Here is a 21,257-nt window from a genome sequence, read left to right on the forward strand (position 1 = left end):
CCATTGCCATAATCTTCACTACCAAGATATCGTTTGCTATAACCAATAGAAGAAACTAGAGTTCCAGTGCCATTTCTGCCAGGTCTGAATAGAGCCAAATATTGAAGTTTGGGACTCTAGTATCAATCATTCAAAACTTAATCTTTCAAGAAGCTATGAAGTACCAGCCAAAATTTTATTCTAAATGATCCTGACATCGGTCATTTCCCCATCTCATTACTTAATTCAACTACTCACCATAAGACTTACATTAATTACAAGTAATGTATTAAATGCAGGCGTTTAACTTAATGTTGAATAAGAATTACATCAGAAGCTTATTTGTATTGAACAATAAAGTACATTGGTTAATAAAACATTCTACAGATTATTTATGTGTCTTTGATGATCAATTCAGGCTCCTGCAACTTAATCTGTTCTTTATTTGTTTATATTAGAGGAGTGCTTAGGAAATCTTCAGTGATTTCTTTTATTTTTAAGAAAATTCAGATATTTTGGACCAGATTCCACTTTCAGTTACATCCCTGCAAATGCTCTGACTTCAGTGCGACTCTAACCTTGGGTAACATTTTGCCTTCTTTCCTTTAGTTGTGAGAGAGGGACATTTGTTTTGGTTAGTTGCAGATTTTAAAATGTGGTGTGCATTGCTGTTGGAAATGAGTAAGAAGTGAGAGAGAACATGGATACTTTCACAGTTGTAATTTCCCCACTATGGATAGAGAGAGAGAGAGAGGTTGTACTGAACACATAGGCAGCTTACTTATTGTCAACTCTTTTCCTCGCTTTAAATTGCAAGGTATCATAGGAACAGTAAATCATTTCCCTATTTTTTGCACAAGTTCTAATTTCAGTATGCCAGGATCAGGGGAATGTCTACCAATAAATATTTCCACATCTCAAAGCCAAGAAGAGTATGTACTGTATGGCAGTCCATGAGGGTCCTGTCATTACCAAAGCTTAAACCACAAATTAGGACATGGATATTTAATAGTTCAATAAAACAAAGATGTACAAAGCACAAATTTATTTGATAAAATACTCTTTCCCCACAACAGAAATTATCCTCCCAAAAGCAGGCATGCTTTCTGTGCTAATGAAACAAAGGGGAGCAGAAGGTTTCCTCTATAAATCCATGTATCGAGTGTTGTGTCAGTGGAATAATGCTTTAAAATCTTTACATAACATTGCGGAGAAGGGTTAGAGAAAGAGCTTGCCCAGTATTTGCATGGGGGGAGGGGGGGAGAGATTTGGGAAACCTGGCTTTGAAATCTACCACTGATTTGCTGTATGACCGTGAGGAAGTCAGATACTGCTCTATATCCCTGGTTTTGCACCAGTAAAATGCGGCTAATTACACCTGCTTAGATTAAGTTCTTTGTGTAATACATTCTTATTTATCACAGAAAGAGAGTGATTTTTCTATTCAACAGTTAACATTCCTCTGATTTCTGTGATTCTTCTCTCAACTAACGACAGGCAATGCTGCTCAGGGCTGCACTGCAGGCCACAAACTTACTATAGGTTTCTTTTAAACTTAGTTATTTTCAGTGACCATATAAAAAGCATTTTCCTAGTGAAAAAAATACAAAGTGGAGAAGTCTCAGAGTAGCAATTCTTTATTGGGACTTAGTAAATATTTCTATTAAAAATATTGCTTCAAGCCCTGACAGTAACTTGCCTGGGTATCTCTATCCTTCTCTAAGCAGTTAAAGGCCTCTTTAGATTATTATTCTGAATATAAAACAAGCAAATGGCAGAGAACACATATCTCACTTTCCAATTAACACACACGTGGACTGAACTTAATGTTACCGGGGTAGCTCCTCATTATGCTATCTGTGAACCCACAGGGGAGAAATGTTTTCAGCTGAAGTCAGAACTGTGTGCGAAGGTTAGGATTCTCTCGTTTTATGCCAGTTCCAGGACTCACTGCCCATTCTATTTCTTTTCAGTGAGATCATGTATTCAGAATTTTAAGTGGCTGCTGTAACTTGCGTGAACCAGAGTTCTGTGTGTGCTAGTTAATGAAGGGCGTGTTCCAAAGGTGGGTTGTGGTGTAGCGGACAGGCTGTTTCTGCTTTGGTGCCCCCTGTTGGAATGTGGCCAAAATCTAAGCCCACATTTTGAAGCACTAGTTGGGAATGACACACACAGAATTGGGAGGGAGGTGAATTTACCTTACTATGGGTTTATTTTTGTGTTTTTCTGAGTGGGGCAGAGCAGTAGGTGTCCCAGTGGGGGAGCCTCCACTGGTTTCTAGAAATTCCAGTGGGAAGGAAGACAGCTTAGAAATGTGGCGATGGGGAGGAAAACTAATGTACAGGGGACAGCTGCTTTGAATTTAGTGGCACTGCTCATGTGCTTAAAGTTAAGCACTTGTTTAAGTGCTTTGCCCAGATCCCAGCTCAAGGGTCTTATTCCAGTGGACCAACTTTGATAGCAGAAATCTTTCATGCAGAGAATGGTGAAGGAACGATAATTTATTTATTTAATTTCATACTTAGGCCACTTCAGCCAACAAATATTGTTTGTCTGGCAGCTGGCTTGTTTTTAAAGAGTGACAGGAAACCCCAAGCACCCTCAAGGTTTAGAGAAACCCTCAAACATATTTTGCCAAGTTTTGTTGTCTCCCTTTTACAGCTGGGTAAATCTGAACGGTTATGTGAGTTGCCCAGTGCTACAAGGCAAGTCAGAAGCATAAATGGGAAGTAAAACAAGGAGTCCTTATCCCTGTATCACACTCCAGCCACTAGACCTCCCACATGTCAGAGAAAAGTCCTATAGACTATAATAGGACTGAAACATTGTCATAGAGAATTTTAAGTCCCACTTGCCTTTTTTTTAAAAACTATCTTCTAGGGTTTATAGAAAGGATATAATTCGGTATTATATTCCATAGTATGGTTGGGGGGAAATAATCTAGAGAGAAGTTATTTTCTATTATATTGTATACAACTTTTCCATAAGCTTCTTCTCTCTTGTGTGATATGGTTTAATTTCTCCCCCTATGAAAATTACCCTTGAAGACACAATTGGGGAAAGTAAATAGCACACCCAGAGGGCAGGTCTCTGAGAAGACAAGGTCTTTGGTATGCCTGGGACATGCAGGCACAGCTGTTAGCATTTGTGGACAAGTTGGCCCCACGCCTCCATTCAGCATGTAGTCTGGAGGTGAGGAGTAACTGCTGAGATGCCTGCTGATAAGAGGCAAAGCAGAGATAAGCATCTTCTGCTTCACAGCTTTTATCTAAAAACAAGTTAAGGATTATGCTCTTAACACTGTTAGCAAAATGCAGTCACTAGACTAGCCTCCAAGAAAGCTTGTGCTCTAGCAGCAGACTGAAAAGACACCATTTGTCCACAACAATATTCCAAGCTTTGTCCAGGGGAAAAATTCGCTTAGGAAGTGGTGGTTATAGGTAACTAATGAAATGTATTAGCTCTTTATGGGAGAGGCATCTAAGAGGAAGAGACTGAAGAAAAACCTATTCACAGTGACAATCCCACGTGGCACTACCACAACAGAGCAGGGAAGATCAAATGTGAAGGTCCATTAGCAATGCTCTTAACATTTGCACTGAAAAAGAGGGTTTGCCTTGGAACAAGATAAAATGAATTCACTCTTCTTTTTTGCTACTGAATTATTTTTCATAATCAACCTTTGTTCTGTGTGGTTCACCAAACCTGCATAGTTATGGAATAGCTCTCATATGGAGGAGAAAGTGATATTATGGAAAACTGTGCAGGGATTCTTCAAGTTTCCCACTGTTTATGGCATTGTGCCTAAAAACACAAAGCAGTGGAGCAGTGAAAGGTGCAACTTTTTGCCAGCACGAGGGCATGGGATTTTAGTCTGAGTCTTGCAGCACTTTCAGACAGTAAAGTTAAATTCTGGTACCGCCCACCATTATTCCTTGTCTGAATGGAAATCAATCCATACATATAGCTGGCTTATCCAATATACCATAAGGTGGCACATGCTCATCAAATGATCCACACAAGATTGTAAAACTAGAGTGGGTAGAGGAACATACAAGCATTCGCCAGGTAGACAGGCTGAGGTTGGATGCGGTTGTAGGAGAACCGAAGTCAGGAGCAAAAAGTGATTACAGGATACAGAAAGTTTGATGGTGGGAGACCTAGTGTACCTGCATATTCTTTGAGGTGCCTTGCAAGGTGTTTCATTGCAGTGGCTTCAGGCATGGTTTTTGCCCTGGCTCTGTATAGTTATTGCTTTAGGGAATGAGGAGGGAGGATCAGCACCGTTTTAAAGAAGGTAGCTCTGGAATATACTTAGGAATAAGCATGCCGTATTCTTGGCTGTACTTGTTGAATGGGAAACAACTAACCTATGAACGCTCACTGTATTCTGTGTAACTTCTGTATGTTTGGCTATTATATATATAGTGCAAAGTCTGCATGGATATATATGGTACAGAGGTTACAAATATAACACACCCATGTGCATCTAAAAACCTATGTTAAAAGAATGTTAAGATTGCAAAGTCATGCGCTCAAAGTTAGGAAATGCCAGAATTAAGGTTGCTTGTGCAACCTTAAGTTGGCCCCCTTGTGTGTATGCATTATGAAACAGTCTTCAGCTCCTTGTCCTAGTCTATTCCCTGTTCCCACTGTAGGCCTTGCATGAACAATGAAAGAAAACAGAAGTAAGAGTGTGATGCTGTCCAGATTAGGGGGTGACCATTTGTAATATTATTTAATACCAATATGACAAAATTGCAATGATTCCTACAAGATATGCCATGTCAGATACTATTGGAAGGGTTATAATTTGCTAAGTATGATAATATTGTCTTTGTATTGTATGTTATGGATATGTGTGATATATGTCTGTATCCAAACACTTGTGCTGTGCTATAGGGTTATACCCCCCAGGCAGATTAGTGTTAGCATTGATGACTCATCGAGGGCCATCACCTTTACAATGAGCCCAGGGAGAGAAGCCAGGACTGCACCTATGAGTCATCAGGACGTGTAGGAACATGCTTGTGGTCAGGGGGACTGCAAGTGCTTTCCCTGCCCATGTGCTGTGAGCTTGTGTTTGAAACAAGCCACATGGCAGACCAGAGATTATAAAATGCAGCTGCACCACCTCCATCTTGTCTTCATTCCAGCTTCCTACCTCTGGATCAACTCATCTACAACTGAAGCTGTGAAACAAAGGACTGAGACCCATCCAGGTACTGGATGTACACCAGAACTGTACAAGCCTGCAAACTCCACAATTCTGCTAAGAATTTGATATATATGGATTTTGAAGTCATTTGTACGCATCTGATTGCTTTAGTCATTTAACATCTCTCATCTTATTTGTTTTTTTCCTTTATAATAAACCTCTAGTTTAGTTACTGAAGGATTGGCTGGCAGCGTGGTATTTAGGGCAAGATCCAAACTTATATTGGTCTGGTAATGTGGCTGACCCTTTGGGGTCAGGAGAACATTTTTGGTAAAGGGAATAGAGTTTTACTTTCTTTACTGGACCTAGTTGCTAATTGGGGGCCACAGACTGAAATACAATAAAGGGGGCTGTGTAACTTCTTGTTTTTAGCTTCTTGATAACCAGTGTGGGGGATCAGAAATACTGGTTGGTGAATCTAACTGCAGTGTTAGCCACCAGTGCTGGGAGAATCTGCTCTCCTTTTGCAGCCTGCCCTGCAACCTTGGCATTTTCAGGTGGGCTATCCTAGGCACAGACGGGTCATAGAGGTAACCGAGGTTAACCATGAACAAAGCATGAATTCACAAGCAGCCTTGTAAATAATGTGTAGCTAGTAGATAAAGAAATAGTAAGAAATTCTTAATGTGTGATAAGCTTCCAACCGCAGCTTTGCTTCCTAGCATGTTTTGTGGCACATGGATAGCTCATAATCTATCCAGTTCACAAAATGAAGTAAGCCAATCATAAAGTGTGTGATACAATGTAGAATGTAACATGCATGAGTTAGTCTCTTTAGAACATGTATATGATCTGAATTATAATGATGTACTTTGGAGTTGTGGCACACCCTAACCCCTCCCCTACACTTGAGCCTGATCACCTCAGGTGTAGCTTTAAGAAAGAAACTTCAGTGACAAGTCCGGATTCAAACCGAGTTTTTGGATACCAGAGAGCTGGATAAAGTCCCACCACTCACTGGGTCCAGCTCCTCTCCCCTCTGTATGTGACTCAAGCAGCTTCCTCCACTATGCTGCTTGCGCACCAGCAGGGGGAGAACTAAGAGCACAGGAGAGAGAGTTTCCCTGCTCTCTGTTCCAGTGCTGGGTGCCATAGTGGCTTGGAACAGCAAAGACAGAAAAAGTCCTGCTCGGTTCCTTCGTCCCTGGGCTGGAATATTCTCAGTGCAGAGATAATCTTCAGGGAATTTAGCTGACAAACTCTAACAAGCTTCTACCGAGCATGTGCAAACTGAGATTTTTCAAGGGCTTTTAAATTGGTCAAAGCTGGGCATTTTTTCAGAGGAACAGCAAAAGGCACATCCCTGACACAAAGACAAGCCCTGCTCCAAAACATGGAGGTGCTAGAGCTTCTCAAAGAAAACCAGGCAAACCAGGGCAAAACAATGTATTTTCTTCTAACCTCATTCTTGGAAACAAACAGTTGAACTATTTTTGCTAAAACTTTAAAAAACAATTGAATCTGAGGCAGACACCTGGAATGGACCATTTCAGACACATGGTTAAAGTTTTGCAAAGTTACAAATAGGCTTGGAAGAGTTACATTTTCATCAGTAATTGTTGGTAAATATCGATTTCAACGCGCACACCCGAACCAACAAAAATATTTCCATTGATAATAATCAAGTTTTACAGATAGGTGAAGTAAGACAAATGCTGCTTGAGAACTTATTAGAGCCAAAATCCAGTGATCTAGTCTTTTGAATTAGGTTTGTTACAAATGGACTAGTGAATGAATAGTAAAAACAAGTGAGATTTGATTTAAAGATATTTTCTTTGTATATTTTGACATGCTTCTGAAAAATTTTGTTTTAATGGTTTATAAAGCTTTAACTTTTTGAATCTCAACATCTACTCTCATTTAATAATTGTATGACCCCAACATAATTTTTTTGCAACTGTGAAAATTTAAATAGATTAAAAAAATTTAAAATGCTTAAGAATAATCATAGATATTAGCCATCAAAAATAAAAATCAAATTCTGCCGAACCTAGTTATAAAGGAACTGAAATCAATGCTTATTATAGGATGTTTCAGGCCACCCCTTTACCCCACTAGTTCCACCCATAATATATAGCTGATGCTTTCTATATCAAGCATGTTTATTATTTTATTTTATTATTTGTTTGTATTTTCTTAGCCTCTACATTGGGCAAGGCACTACCTATGCACATAGGAAGACACTATCTGTGGAACAAAAAGCTTAGACAAACAACATTGCTAGCTCTTTCTTATCCTTCCTAATCAAAACTATATGTATGCATCTGTTTATACATATTGGTGTGTCTTTTAATTAAAAAAGACATAGCCACTGCTCCTCAACTTAACTGTTGCTGGTTGGCCAGTTTCTTGCGAATGTCATGGAGGAAATCTAGGAATGTGTTGAAGAGGAGGAATTCGAGACACTGGTTGTACAGAGCATATTTGGCACCCACTCAGATCAGCATCCTGATATAGGGCAGCACTTAAACGCGGGATAATGCACATGCTTAAATTCTGTTCTGAATTCTTATCGAATCTGGAGAGAGGATGATAATTGGAGCAGCAGGTGGAATCAAGTGATGGTCTCTCTCTCTCTGTCTATTCTGGTTGGAAACTTCTCATATAGGTTGATCTGGAACCCATCTGCAATTACTGAAATCTAAACAAACAGTGTCTGTATCACCTAACTCCATCTCCCAGATGACGACAATAGCAATGGTGCTACCACTCTCTGAGTGAGCGGGAACCACAGCTTGATTAGATTTGCATGTTCGTTAGTTTATACGAAACACTTTCACTTTTCTGAGGGGCATGTGTATGTATCTTTCCAAGTAAATTCTGCATGGTAATCAAATCAGCAGTACAGGCATGTGTTGCAGATCAAGATCACATGAGGAATCTGAGATGGGAGAACCTTTAAAAAGTAGGGAAATGAAGCTGTTGTCCAAAATGTCATTCCCTGAAATACCGACACAGGACCCTTTGGTGGGGGGAAAATCTTTCCCCATCACCTGTAGTCTCTGCTCCTTTCATAGCCTTTGAATTTATGAAGTGGATAGCAAATGGCTTAATCTACAGCACGAAGTTTACTGGGCCAGTTTTCACATGGGAACTTGAATCATGAGCAGAGGTTGTCTTTCAGGTGCTAAGCTGATTAAGTTACTAGGGCTACCAAAACCTCCATTCCCCAAAGAAACAAAAGGCACCCTTTTTGAGCACATTTTACCAGCCCCAGCCAGTCCTCTCTGAATCTGTTGTGGGCACATGAGGCAGAGGCAACTGTAATTTGTCTCCTGTAAAGGCTAACTTTTTTTATACCTAAAGTTATTGTTCTTCAGTGCCCCAAAGGGAGGAAGATGTGAGTCTCTCAGTGTCCAACTCTTCGCTATTAGATTCTAGCTTGCTCCACCTATAGGGACTCTGGGCAGGTGACTGATGTCTAGAGTAAGAACAGAGTGCTGTGCTGCAAAACCTGCAACACCACCCAAGTACAAACATAACACTTTATGAAGGGGAAAGAAAGGGACTGGGAAGGAACGTAACAAATAGAAGGCCAATGTAATCCCACTGAAAGTGTGTATGGGGGAAGATAAACCTTTCAGGTGCTTTTGAAAAGTGCAGGACAAAGTGAAATGGATTATGGAGGAGTGAGACCCATGCCCAGCACAGTTAACTCCAGTCAGTGAACACCCACTCGGAAATGTTCCAAGTTTGTCATTTGTGGTGGAGTTTTAATGGAAGCAAGAACCTGGCAATAACAATGAATGATGAGTGCACCCAGTGGGGAGGGCTTTAATTTCTCATGCTACTCGGACCGCTAAGGCAGGCAGAGAAGGAGGGCTGAGTGATGCTCCAGTATTGGCTGATCGTGTTCCTCTAACAGCAGCTATTGAGGAGTAAGGGACAGCTGCTAGGCAAATGCTCTTACAGCACAAATACACATGTTCAGTGCCCATGTCCCTTTATCTCAGAAAGGAAAACATTACCCAGAATATCAGGAAAACCTTCCTGGCAGTGAGATTTATTAGGATATGGAATAGTCTCCCCAGGGAATTGGCAGAAGCTCCTTTGTCGGAAGCTTTTAAAACTAGACTGCACAAACCACTAGAAAATGGATGGAAATAATCCTACACTGGCAGGAAGAAGACCTTCTTTCTCTCATTCAAAAGCTGGTGGACGAGGAATAGAAGCTATGTATGTCCTTAATGTGCTTTGGAGTGAGTTCATTTTTCCCATCCCCAACTCCCTCCATCTCTCTCTGTTCAATTCATCTCTACCTTGACCAGATTTATTTGTAAGTAGCTGAATAGTAACGTACAGAACTTGCTGAAGAACTAAAACTATATTATTTGGCTGGACATTTTAAAGTGGTTTTTAGTTTATGATAAAATTTGTTGTGTAAAACACTTACCAGAAAACAGAGGAATGCAGCCAAAGTTCCAATATTATGGGGACAACTTATATATGCTGTCTAACTACCTTAATGGTGAATACTTGTGCTAAGCAATTAAAACAATAATACTGAAAAACTATGATTATAGGACCACCACAAACTAATCTCTCTCGTCCCTTAGTCTGTGGTTAAAATCTGTTGGCATGTGGCCCACAACATATTGCCTTTGTTACAGCAGAGCAAAAGTATGCAGAAGTATTTCCTCTAACAATCAAAGCTTCATTGCAAAAGTAGTGACCCAAATTAACTGTTTGGAAGAAAAAGGTTAAAGGTGTTTTGAAAAAGCATTCCTGACCAAACTGAAATAAATCAGCCAGCTTCACCCACACATCCCCCAAACCTGCAATCAGCAATAATTTAATAGAAATAAAACAAATGGATTGCCACATTCCTTCATGTCTATTACACTTCACTCTTCATTGTAGAAATTACTCAGAAATGAGAGGTTGGAAGGAAACTTGGCTGCTGGTAATGTCTTTATCACTTGTGCTGCTGCAAAGCTTCACAGAAACGTCCACGATGCATTTCCCCCCAAAATAGCATTTTTTAGTCTAAAAAAATTATGAAAATGTTTTGAGTCTTATAACTAACAGTGTAATGAAGTAATTTTGCATATACTAGTAATAAATCGTTAGGCATATAATCCAATACATCCAAATTAGGCATCTGGACAATGAATACAATAGTGTAGTGAATGTGAGTAGCACACCCTCTAGTTGAAGTTCAGTTTCAATTTCCCTTTAGTGGTAGAACATCACAAATTATGAACCCTATCTATGAAGAGCACCTAAGTATGTGCTTAAGACCAACTAAAGAAAATAGGACTTAAGCATCTGCGTAAGTGCTTTCCTGAACTGGGGCTTATGCTTGAGCTGAAATTTTCAATGTTCTGTCTCAGGCTAAAGGTGCATAAACTGTGTTGATCTGTTTTAAAAAGCTGTGTGTATACTTGGTTTTAAAAAATAAACCTATATCCATTTAGTCTTATATGAACTGTAGTGCATGGATGATATGTTTAAATATATAAATGTTTGTGGTAAAAAGCCAGTTTATAACGGGGTTGCCAGGAAAAACCATACCAGATTGACACTACCATCCTATTGAAAATACAAAAAATTCACCCCTATGTTCCCACAAATATTAGCTAGGAAGGGAAAAAACATCCTGAGATTTGCCCAGAAGGAGTGCTTCTGTATATATATTTTTCTAATCCACTAGGTTTGATATAGGCTTTGTCAGTATCTAACTTTGAGAATTACTGTTTTCTTCATATAATACCTAGTTCACATATGAGATCTTAATATTTTTCATGGCACAAGGTCTTTAAATTTTCTAAAGAAAGAGGACAGTTTTATTTTAATCTAATTCAAATCTTTTTGATCTTAAAAGGAAATACACATTCATATAGACATATGGCAGTAATTGCTGAATTTATAAAGAACATTTCTGCCTAGGTATATTTAATGAAAATATTTTTCTGACTGATTTGCAAGTGGCAGACTAGTATACAAAAAAGCATACATTAAGTATGCTTTTGGAGCATGGAAATAATGAGCAATAGTAAGAACTCAACAGAACTTAGTAAGTTCTTAAGTTCTTAGTAAGACCTTAACAGCTGATTGACTTTCCCTAGATATTGACAGTCTACATTTTTAAAAGAAGCACCAATGTAATTTATGGTCAGTTAAAAATAAGAGTCCAATTCTTCCTGCTCTTACTCCCCAAATATTTTTCATATTTAATGAGGTTGCAAGGTCATGCTTTTTAAAAAAAGAAATTGAAGACATTTAGAGTGTGCTAGTCATGCAGAAATAGCAAGGTATGTTTTGTCTCCCTTACTACCCTTCCCCTCCTCCCCTGTGTATACTGCTGTGTATTCCCCTCTTCACCTGAGATAGATGACAGGGTTAGTGACCAGCCAGTTCCCCAATAAAGACCCAAGAGAAGGTTGCAGCCCCAAGATAACAACCTGGGACCTGCCCATAGGTGTGTGCATGGGGTGTGCCCAGGCACACCCTAATGCAGGGATGTCAAACGTGCAGCCCTTTTTGATGCATCCCGCGGTGCCATCTGCCGCCAAAAGAGTGGAGGGCGCGTGATTTTTCGGCAGATGGCAAGACAGGAGGAAGAAGGAGCTGCGAGATTTTGCCACGATCTGCCGCCGAAATATTTCACAGTGGAGACTAGGACGCGGCAAGAATTCCGCCGGCGGGTAATTCAAATGTGGCCCGCCGGTGGAATTGAGTTTGCACTGAAATTCCCTGGGTGCACACCCTAATGAAATGTGCTGCACATGCCTATGGACCTGCCCCTTGCATACCTGCTGGGAATAGCTGCTGTTGGCCTTGAGAGTTGGAGACAGGTGGAGCTGGAGGTCTTCAGTCTGGGTTAATGGACTCTGAAGTAAGTGCCTGGCATTCTGAGGGGGAGTGTGCTAGTCTGAGACTCTGGGTTTGGAGAAGATAAAGGGAGGCGATGGTCACAAAGCACTTTAGGAGAAGAAATAAAGGGACAAAGTGAAGAAGCGGGAAATATCTTTTTATATGCTCTAGGAATTATTTGGGGGAAATTCTATGGCCTGGGCTATTCAGGAAGTCAGACTACACAATCACAATGGTCCCTTAAAATTTATGGATCTATGAAATGTCAGAAGATGGTTGAAGGGAAGAATCCAAGGGTAGGGGAATTGGTTGGGTCTGAACAGAATTTTTGTTGTTGAGCAGTAATGGGTTAAATGAAGTATTGAAGCTAAGAGACAGGAAAGAACAGAAGGAATTCAATGAACTTTGAAAAAGATTGCTGTGGATTTGTAAATTAAAGAGATTACAGCACATTTTGCATTGAACAGCAACATGATTGGGGAGAGGGTGTCTCTCTGTGCAGAATTATTAAGTCTCTGCCCCTTCCCCCCATCTTCCTGCACAATCTCAGTTATGTTGTTTGAAACTGCAGACAATGGAAACCCAAATACACATAGAAACATATGTATTTCAGTTTACAATTTCTGCCATTGTGTTCTGATACCAGAGATACCTATCTATAAAGAATTTCCCTGAGGTGGTAGATTGTCAGCACAGAAACCATGTCTGAAAGTCTCCCTTCTTCTTCTAATTAGCATAAAAAAGCAAGAAGAAAGCCCACGTATACTGTGGTAAAGAAAAACCTAAGGCCCAGTCGTCTGAATATTTTGGTATTTGTGCTCTAGGGATAGAAATTGGTATCTTGATCCCATTTCAGGATCAGATAAACAAATACTTACCTACGAGCAGAAATTCATTATTTCAAAAGATGCTTTAAAGATCCCTTCATGTTCTCATAACTGATAACCATGGATGGTAATACACGTTTGACTGAATGTATCGCTGGTGTAAACTGCTTAAATAAAGTTGCACTGATTTACATGAGGAATGAAGTTTGCCCCTTGTATTCTGATAATACTGATGAATTTGATAATGTCTGATTACTTGAATCTGTGACTGACTTTTTCTCAATGATAGTTGGATATAGCACAAAGTACATCGTGTGTTACAGACCAAGATTAAGGCTATTTTAGTTATCTCCCTAGATTTCATCATGCACACAATTAAGCAGCGATCTGAGATTATATGGCTGGTTCCCTTCCATCCATTCCCACGTACTCCAGAACTTGAAGTTTGAAACTGCAGCTGTTTACGTTCTGCTAATAGAGTGTTAGTCAGGAGAGATCAGGAGTTTGGCATTTCAGCTTTATTAATGCACCTTTGATAGGAAGGGACACCAGCTGTCACTGGAAAAAGCCCTTATGAGAGATAAATGACGAGAAGAGGGATAGGTGGCAACACTAAAGAGACTGAGTTGGAACAATTGGAGGAAATGCCTCTATCCTATCAGCATCCCACTAGGTATTCTCAGCGTTCACCATTGTCTTTATCTAAGCATCCTTCTTCCAGTTCTCTAAGACTTCATTGGGTAGTGTTGACTTGGAGCCAACTAAATGTAAAAAACCCCCAATCTCTTTCAAACAGGTGCAACAACACAAAAACTTCCTCTTCCGTAGAGGGCAACAGACTCTGCCTCAAAGTTTGGCCATGAAGTAGAAATATAACCCATATCATTCTGGAACACAGATCTGAAATGAGGCTACAGTAGATCTACAATTACTGCAAAATTAATTTCTTTCAGATGAATTTTCTCTGATGCACATGGAAATAGCAGACCCAATATATGCACTATGCATCTTGCAGGATTTATATCAGACTACAAATAGCTGTGTGGTGTGATAACGAGGGATAAGAAATCCCTATAGCTTTCCTTTTGTATCAAGACAGCTGAAGTGGTATTTGTGTTTGTTTCTACCAATATCAGTAATATCTCAAATGTACAAATTTACACTTGGCATTTGAAAGTTATTGGCATACGAGGAGAATTGCTCTTAATGCTATGGTCCTGGTGCCTTTAATTGAGGGGAGGAATGTATTGGTTGGGGGCTCCTTTTAATAAACTCAAAGGTTCAATTTTAATAATGTGATGTGATAAATGTTTTTAATGTGTCTAAAATGTTTTAACATTTAAAAAATCTGTCTTGCAACAGTGGCAGCCTCAATATATAATCCAGATGCCAGCAATAATGCTCTGATCAGTAGGAGTCTTTTGGCCTTATATAGGATTGTGGGTTTAATCTCAGAAGAACAATATTTATATTCACATTTATTTTAACTCCACTTCGCCCCTCAAACCCCAAATAAGCAACTTTTGTCATTACGAACTTTGGCCCAGCTCTTTGACTTCAATGGATCCACAGTAGTTTACACCAGTTTGGGATTTGACCCAATAACATTCTCAAAAAAACTAGTTTATGCTTTGGGTGGTAAATCACACTACTGCTCAAAGTCAAACCAAACCTGAGCTGAAATGCCTTTGTGTCTTCAGTAACGTGTGGATAACTTTTACCCGGTGTCATTGCTTAATTACATGTGCATCTGCACTTTCTGGTTCTGGCCGGCACTGGATGTGGAAGTTTTGAAATAGCACCAGAAAGGCTGTCTCCTATGACTTTTGCAGCACAGTCAGGGGCTGGATGTACCAGAAACCTATGCTAGTGTGATTTACAAGCCAGTTTTGCAGATCAAGAGTTCTGGTAAAGTCTGGGTGTTCACCAGTGTAACTATACAGTAACTTTTACCTCACTGACCAGGTCACATACAGTATTCATAAAATTATTACATATCAGTATTCTTAGATTATTACATAGGAGCTCTATGTCCTTCACAGGTTGATTATTAGAATAACCTCATGTCCACCTACAATTAAAAAGAGGACAAATACTTGGCCACTGCTATAAACAGGCTAGAGTGGACTAGAACAACAGTTGGACCTGGTATAGAAATTGTTACTGTCATGATCTATTTAGATGAGCTAGAGAATGCTAGTTGTTGAGCACACTCTAATGTAGTTTATAACTTGATTGTATAATTAATTAACTAAGAGGACGTAGTCTTGGGGTAATCCTCAGAAACCCCTTTTTTCTCAGCTGGACTCCAAATGTGAATAGTAAATTTCAGCTTGATATGATTGGAAATAGTATAGATATTTATCATATAGGCCGTGAGTTCTCTGGGGCAGGGACCATGGTCTTTATTATATGACTCTCCTTGACTGGTGTTTGTAGGCACCAATTGTAATACAAATAATAAATAATTAACTAACCTTAAAAAGTCTGGATTTATGAGAGCAATGCAAATTGAATCTTACCTGTTGAGGGGCCATTGTGAGCCAGGATTATTGTGTCAAAGGTGCAAGGCTATTTATTTTTATGCAGAATGTCATATTCTGTAACAATCTACCATCCACACTTCATGCATCGTTTCAGAGACAGACTGTATTATACAGCAACTCAGACCAACTGGATTTATTTAGATACTTTTTGAAAAGTTAATAGAAATCAGGCTGGTTGGCACAACTTACTGACCCTGTCAAATCATTCTTTCCTAATCCACCACAACAGGAATCGTAAAGAGAGCATAAATCATCGTTTCAGTAGTTAGATACAGGGTCAAAACAAGAAGATGTTAGTGTTTATTTATGTGATAGTACGGGACAAAATTATCACTCTCAGCAACTGATGTGCATTCCTGATAAGGTACTAAGTACCCTCTGCTGCTGCTGGAGTTGAATATGCTCAGATGTTCATAAATGGTTTTTAGCAGGATCTGGCCCTGTGCGTTTAGACTTGTTTTAATTTTTTAATAATACTCTGCATTTGGTCTGTTTGCTCAACTTATGGAAAACCTGACAATCTTGAAATGTCACCCAGAGCTACACATTTTTAACTTTCACATCATCTGGACCTTTCTTTTGTTAAATCAGTGAATATACAATTGGCTGTAGCACTGGGAACTGGGAGTGAGTCCCACCTGTGCTAAAAGCATGTGCGCTCAGTACCAGTTAACTGCTTTCATCACCTGCATTCATGTTACAGAGAAACATCTGGATACTATTACAATTATAAAAGGTGCAGTTTTTATCCTCAATCTAGGGTTGGACTCCGATTTCACAACCCTCCTAGAAGAGTGAAGCTCAAGTAAATACATCCTGTCCCATTTATAATCGACATATGCTTGACATCAATAAAACATAATAGATCTTTGTTAATTACATCATCATCATCAACTATAATTGAGGCAGCATTAATAAACCTCCTTGCTGAAGAGTAAAGCTTGTCAATGCAACCCTTGTTATCTGGGACAGAAAGATGTAGGCTTTTGGGGCTTTTTTTTAATTAGCAAATAACCTATGGAATTTTTTTTTCTTGACTGCGAAGGGAGACACAAGAGGCTTGGCTGGCACATTAAGCAAGTGACTGCTCTTGTGCGTGTGGAATAGAGAGGTAAAATAGCCCAATGCAGTTCCCATTGAAGTTTGTTGTAAAACATCTATTGACTTCAGTCAGACAAAAGAGAACTGAACCCTGTTTGCAATCCTTCAAAAGAGTTTTGTCTTTCATTCTTTCTTTCCACATAAAAATTGGAAGTAAGCTGTCCATGCCTTCCAGTTTGCATATGTGCAAGCAGGTGCACACCCACTTTTCTGCTCGTGCTGTTGTGCACACATGAGTGGGCATGCAGAAACAGAAGCTGGCATGAGGCAAGCCCATAGAGTCCTTCCAGCATTTACGATATAAACATATGGAAGGGGGCTGGAGATAGGGAAAGGAAAGGCAAAAACGCTTTACCAAATTGTGAATGGAAAGGGGAATGAAGCCTCATTCACTGCATGTGCTTCCTGTCTCTTTATGATGGTATTTTTGAAATGTAAGATTCTGTTACTTTGCCAAAGTGAACAAGGAAGCAGATATGTAGCTCATTTACAAATGTGTTCACACCATTTTATCAGTCAGGCATGGCTAAACAGGTGTGCTAGTTTCCTCCTGCCATTATGCTTTCCTTGTTTCCCACTTGTAGCTCAACTGGTTTCCCTGCATTTATTTATTTTTTAATAACAGTATCCCTCAAACACAGGCAGCTTGTGCAATATGATAGTTTCCTGATTATGCATAGGTGTCCTTGCTGATTGAAAGATTAGTAGGAAGAGCAAATGATATGCTGGGAGAAGCTTGATTTTTATATTACTCCTTGAAGCGGTATGCTTAGAAAGTAGCATTTTCAGGAGTGACATCACAGCATTGCCAACCAGTAATATCCCAGCTGTGATTGCTGTGGGGCGGGGACATTGCTGAACGTAATGACACCTTTTAGTATGAAATTGGCTAACGGTGCAAAGAGCTTGGTCTGCCAGGCCAGTTGGTTATAACCCCTAACATCAAATCATGCGTCTCCAAAACCTCTGTGGCTCAGGTCCTTGAACACTTCTTTTATACCAGTTTGGCCTATATTTAGTTTCTCTCAGCAAGTTTTAGTGAAGAGTCTTGACCTGTGAAACATAATGGGAGCACTTAGCATGCTTTTCAAATGGAATTCTTTGACACTGTGGGCTGGTCCCACCTCCTGGACTGCTTTCATTGCTGGTTACCCCTTGTTAAGGTTTCATACATCTCTGTCAAACTGCTCTGTCTCTGTATCTGATGACAATCCCCTGTGCTAAAATGCATTCCTCTATGCAGTCCCATCGCATTCATCTCCCTGCCTTTTTTAACTACCTTTTTCCTCTTCATCATCTTATCCCCACCCCTATTAAGTGCCACTTGTGCACTGATGAATCCAATTGTAAATCTCATTCCAAATTTTTAATAAATATCTTTCAGTAAACACCAGCTAAATATTTCTCAGACCAGAAGAACATCCCCACTATAACCCCATCTCCTCTATCTCCCCTTCCCTGCTCTGATCCCCCAGGTGCCACTGCTGCCTATAAATGTGGTCTTTGAACTTGAAATGTATTCCACCTCTCGCATTACTTATGTCTGTCACTCCCTCCACCCCGTTGTCTATGTATGCCAATGTCTTGACTCACTTCTGCCAAAATCCTCATCTGCGGTTGCTTTCCTGTCTTCCCACCTTTGCTGATGCGAGTCCTTTCTACTTGGTTCCCCCAATTTTCAGTTCTCCAGCTTGTGTTGAATGGTGTTGACCAGAGTCTCTCATATACATACAAGCACAAGCGCATCTCCCACATCTTCAGAGAACTCCCTGTTCAACTCAGTAACCAGTTCAAAATTACATCCCTTGTTACAGCCTGCTGTATAGACTGCTCTCTTTCTCCTTGCCTCCCTTGGTTCCACTAGCATGGGCCTCCTCTCTACTCCCAATCTTAGACATTTGGTCTCTGCAACTCCTGCCATCTCGAAGATGGTTCCATCTTTCTCTGCCTCGTGGACTTTCCATCCATTTTCAAAGGGTCGGATAGATTCTCAACTTTGATGTCATTTACAACAGCTAAAATATCTGCCCCATTTTCTCTCCTTTGTCTCACAGTTTCTCTCTCTCTTGGCTTTCAGTTCTTATTTCAGCTTTTTCACAGTAATATTTAATTCTGTAAACCACTATCAGGGATACAGCTCTACAGAAAGAGGCAACACAAAATAAACTTGCATGTTTGGGGATGTGTGGGAGAGAAACATCTGTCTTCCAGCCCATGGGAATCACATTTACCTAGAATACAGGCCTGAAAGCTGGAACAGCCTTTACCCAACAATTTTATTGGGAATTCTTAAAATATCCCTAGAAAATCCTGCTGTCCTCCTTACTAGACAGAAAAGCCAACTTCACTGCTTATGTTAACTAGAGGAGTATTTTTAAAAGTGCTCTGTGAAGGCTTTACTGTGGTACAATTGAAATCAGAGGTATAACTTCAATTGATTTCAGTAGAAGCAGAATTATGACAATAAATGCTTTTGAAAATCCCATCCTAGAAGTGTTGGACAGTTATTTTCTAAGTCATGTCTTTTTTTATTCTTCCCCATGACTTAGCTGGGGAATGTCAAAGTGTGTACTGAGTGTCACCATAGTGTAGACCCATTCCATAGCGAGAATCCAGAAATCCGAAGTAGAGGCTTTTAATTGATGGATATAGGAACAGAGCCACATTACATTTGGTTGGGGATTTATGTGTGTGATTTTTTAAAGTGTGTTGTCTCTCTCTTCTTTTTTTAACCAGAATTTAGTTACTGTAAATTATGTAACAACTAATGGCAAATTATTATGCCATTAAATTGGGAAAAAGCCTTCAGGCACACGTGGAATGGAGCATCATGAGAGAGAAATGACATTTCACATCCATAAATTATTTAAAATGTCCACTGACCACATATTCACTAGAGATGTGAGGAACATATCACAGCTGTTTACAACTCCAGATAGTTAACTAGGAATAAATAATGAGCAGAGATGCTGAAGAGAAAAGCTGAAAAAGAAAGGAGAACTAGAGAAAACATGGATGGAGTGAGGAAATCTGGAAAGAATTCATCAGGGAAAGGGAAGAAAGAAAAGAAAAAAATATACCGCTCTACCATCCATGATTTCGTCTTCCTTCCCCCCTTCACCTAATATGGTGGGATTGGTAGTAAGGGGTTTTATAGAACAGCTTACGACATGATGTGAATAGAACTAAGTGTCACAGGCAGAATTGCCAGTAACTGCAATTTAATGGAAGATGACTCCTGGGCCTGCCTGTAGCAGAACTTGTCCCTGCTCTCCACAGACATGTGGCCAAACACTGACTTTCTTGTCATACCTGCCACCACCAACATGCGCTTAGGTAAGTGCATTTGATTAATTCCTCTTTGGGAATTTTATTTAAGGATGTCCTGGGAGGATGCTTGTAGATTCCATTGTTTGGAATATGGCACGCTGCCCACTTCAGTGTGAGGTTTTTCAGCAGGGCCTTAACACTTCCAAACAGATGTTTAAAAAATGGCTTTTTGAAATGTAATATGCATAGGTCTGACCGTATTTTTGTTACAGATGTCAAACAAATCGACACGTTGCACAAGGAAGATAATGGTTGGGACCTAACCTGAGGAGATGATCAAGAATGTTGAGCTGAAAAATCCTATCAACCTCCTTCTACTTGTCTCTGCACATAATCCTTGCGGGAAGAGCCTGACACCCTCTCATCCCCCGCCCGCGCACACAGACATAGAGTCAAGGCTCAAAGGCACCAGGCAAAATGAAAAGATACCTGAGACAGAGCTGAGGTGGCCGTATCACTTCAAATTCATATCAATTCTCCAGGGACTTTTGCTTGAGCTTTCTGAATGAGATTAAAGATTAGAGATTATCTCTAAATACAGTCTGATCGTGGTTACGGATTTGGTTTTTTGTTTTTCAAACTCAGAATTGTTCCTCACTATGGTAATAAATTCCCTCTGTGCTTTTGTGGCTCTAGAGTTGGTGAGGAGATGGAAGCAAAACTGTTGGCAACATGTATGTTTAAACATGATTGTTGCTTAGCGGGGTTCTAGCGAGGCTTTCCTGGTCAACGTGGGCAGATATTGTCCGTCTGAGAACCACACTATGGGACCAAGTTTTAGGCTGCCTAGAGTGAAGTCTGTGGTCTTTGAGCATGGTTTGGTTAGCCTGTTTCTGAGAAACTGTGTTAGAGTGCGCTGCCAGTAACCACTGGGTCACTTGTAGCTAGTGCGACAGCTGCCATCCATTGGGCAGCACTCCAGGAAGCTCCAGAATGGAAAGCATGTTTCCTCAGCTGAGCTGAAGTGCCAGGTTCTGTAACTCGAAGCTGTAACAGATTTGCCTCCTTTAAGCAATTGGTTACATACTTCCTCTAAGCAGAGAAAGCTCTTCCTGAGCATCTGAGGCCCCCAGCAATATGAAATCAGGCTGAGCCCGACGTACGTGATGGCCACCATGTTGGCTGACACAGAGTGAGCTAGGGACCCTACTGAGTTAGAGAGATGGGTTTCTACAGCTTGAGTTACAGAGCCAGACTTGAGCTGAGACCTGTGACAGACCCATATTCTCTATGGAGAGGAGGTGGGGGCAGGGGGAAGAGAAGAGGGGGGAATGGGATTCGTAGACTCTCAGACTTTAAGGTCAGAAGGGACTAATATGATGATCTAATCTGACCTTTTGCACAATGCAGGCCACAGAACCTCACCCACCCACTCCTGTAATAGACCCCTGACCTAAGACTGAGTTACTGAAGTCCTCAAGTCATGGTTTAAAGACTTCA

The sequence above is a fragment of the Emydura macquarii genome, unplaced genomic scaffold, assembly GCF_026122565.2.
Source record: "Emydura macquarii macquarii isolate MOO-44397 ecotype Brisbane River unplaced genomic scaffold, CSIRO-AGI_Emac_v2 contig_1644, whole genome shotgun sequence".
NCBI lineage: Eukaryota > Metazoa > Chordata > Testudines > Chelidae > Emydura > Emydura macquarii.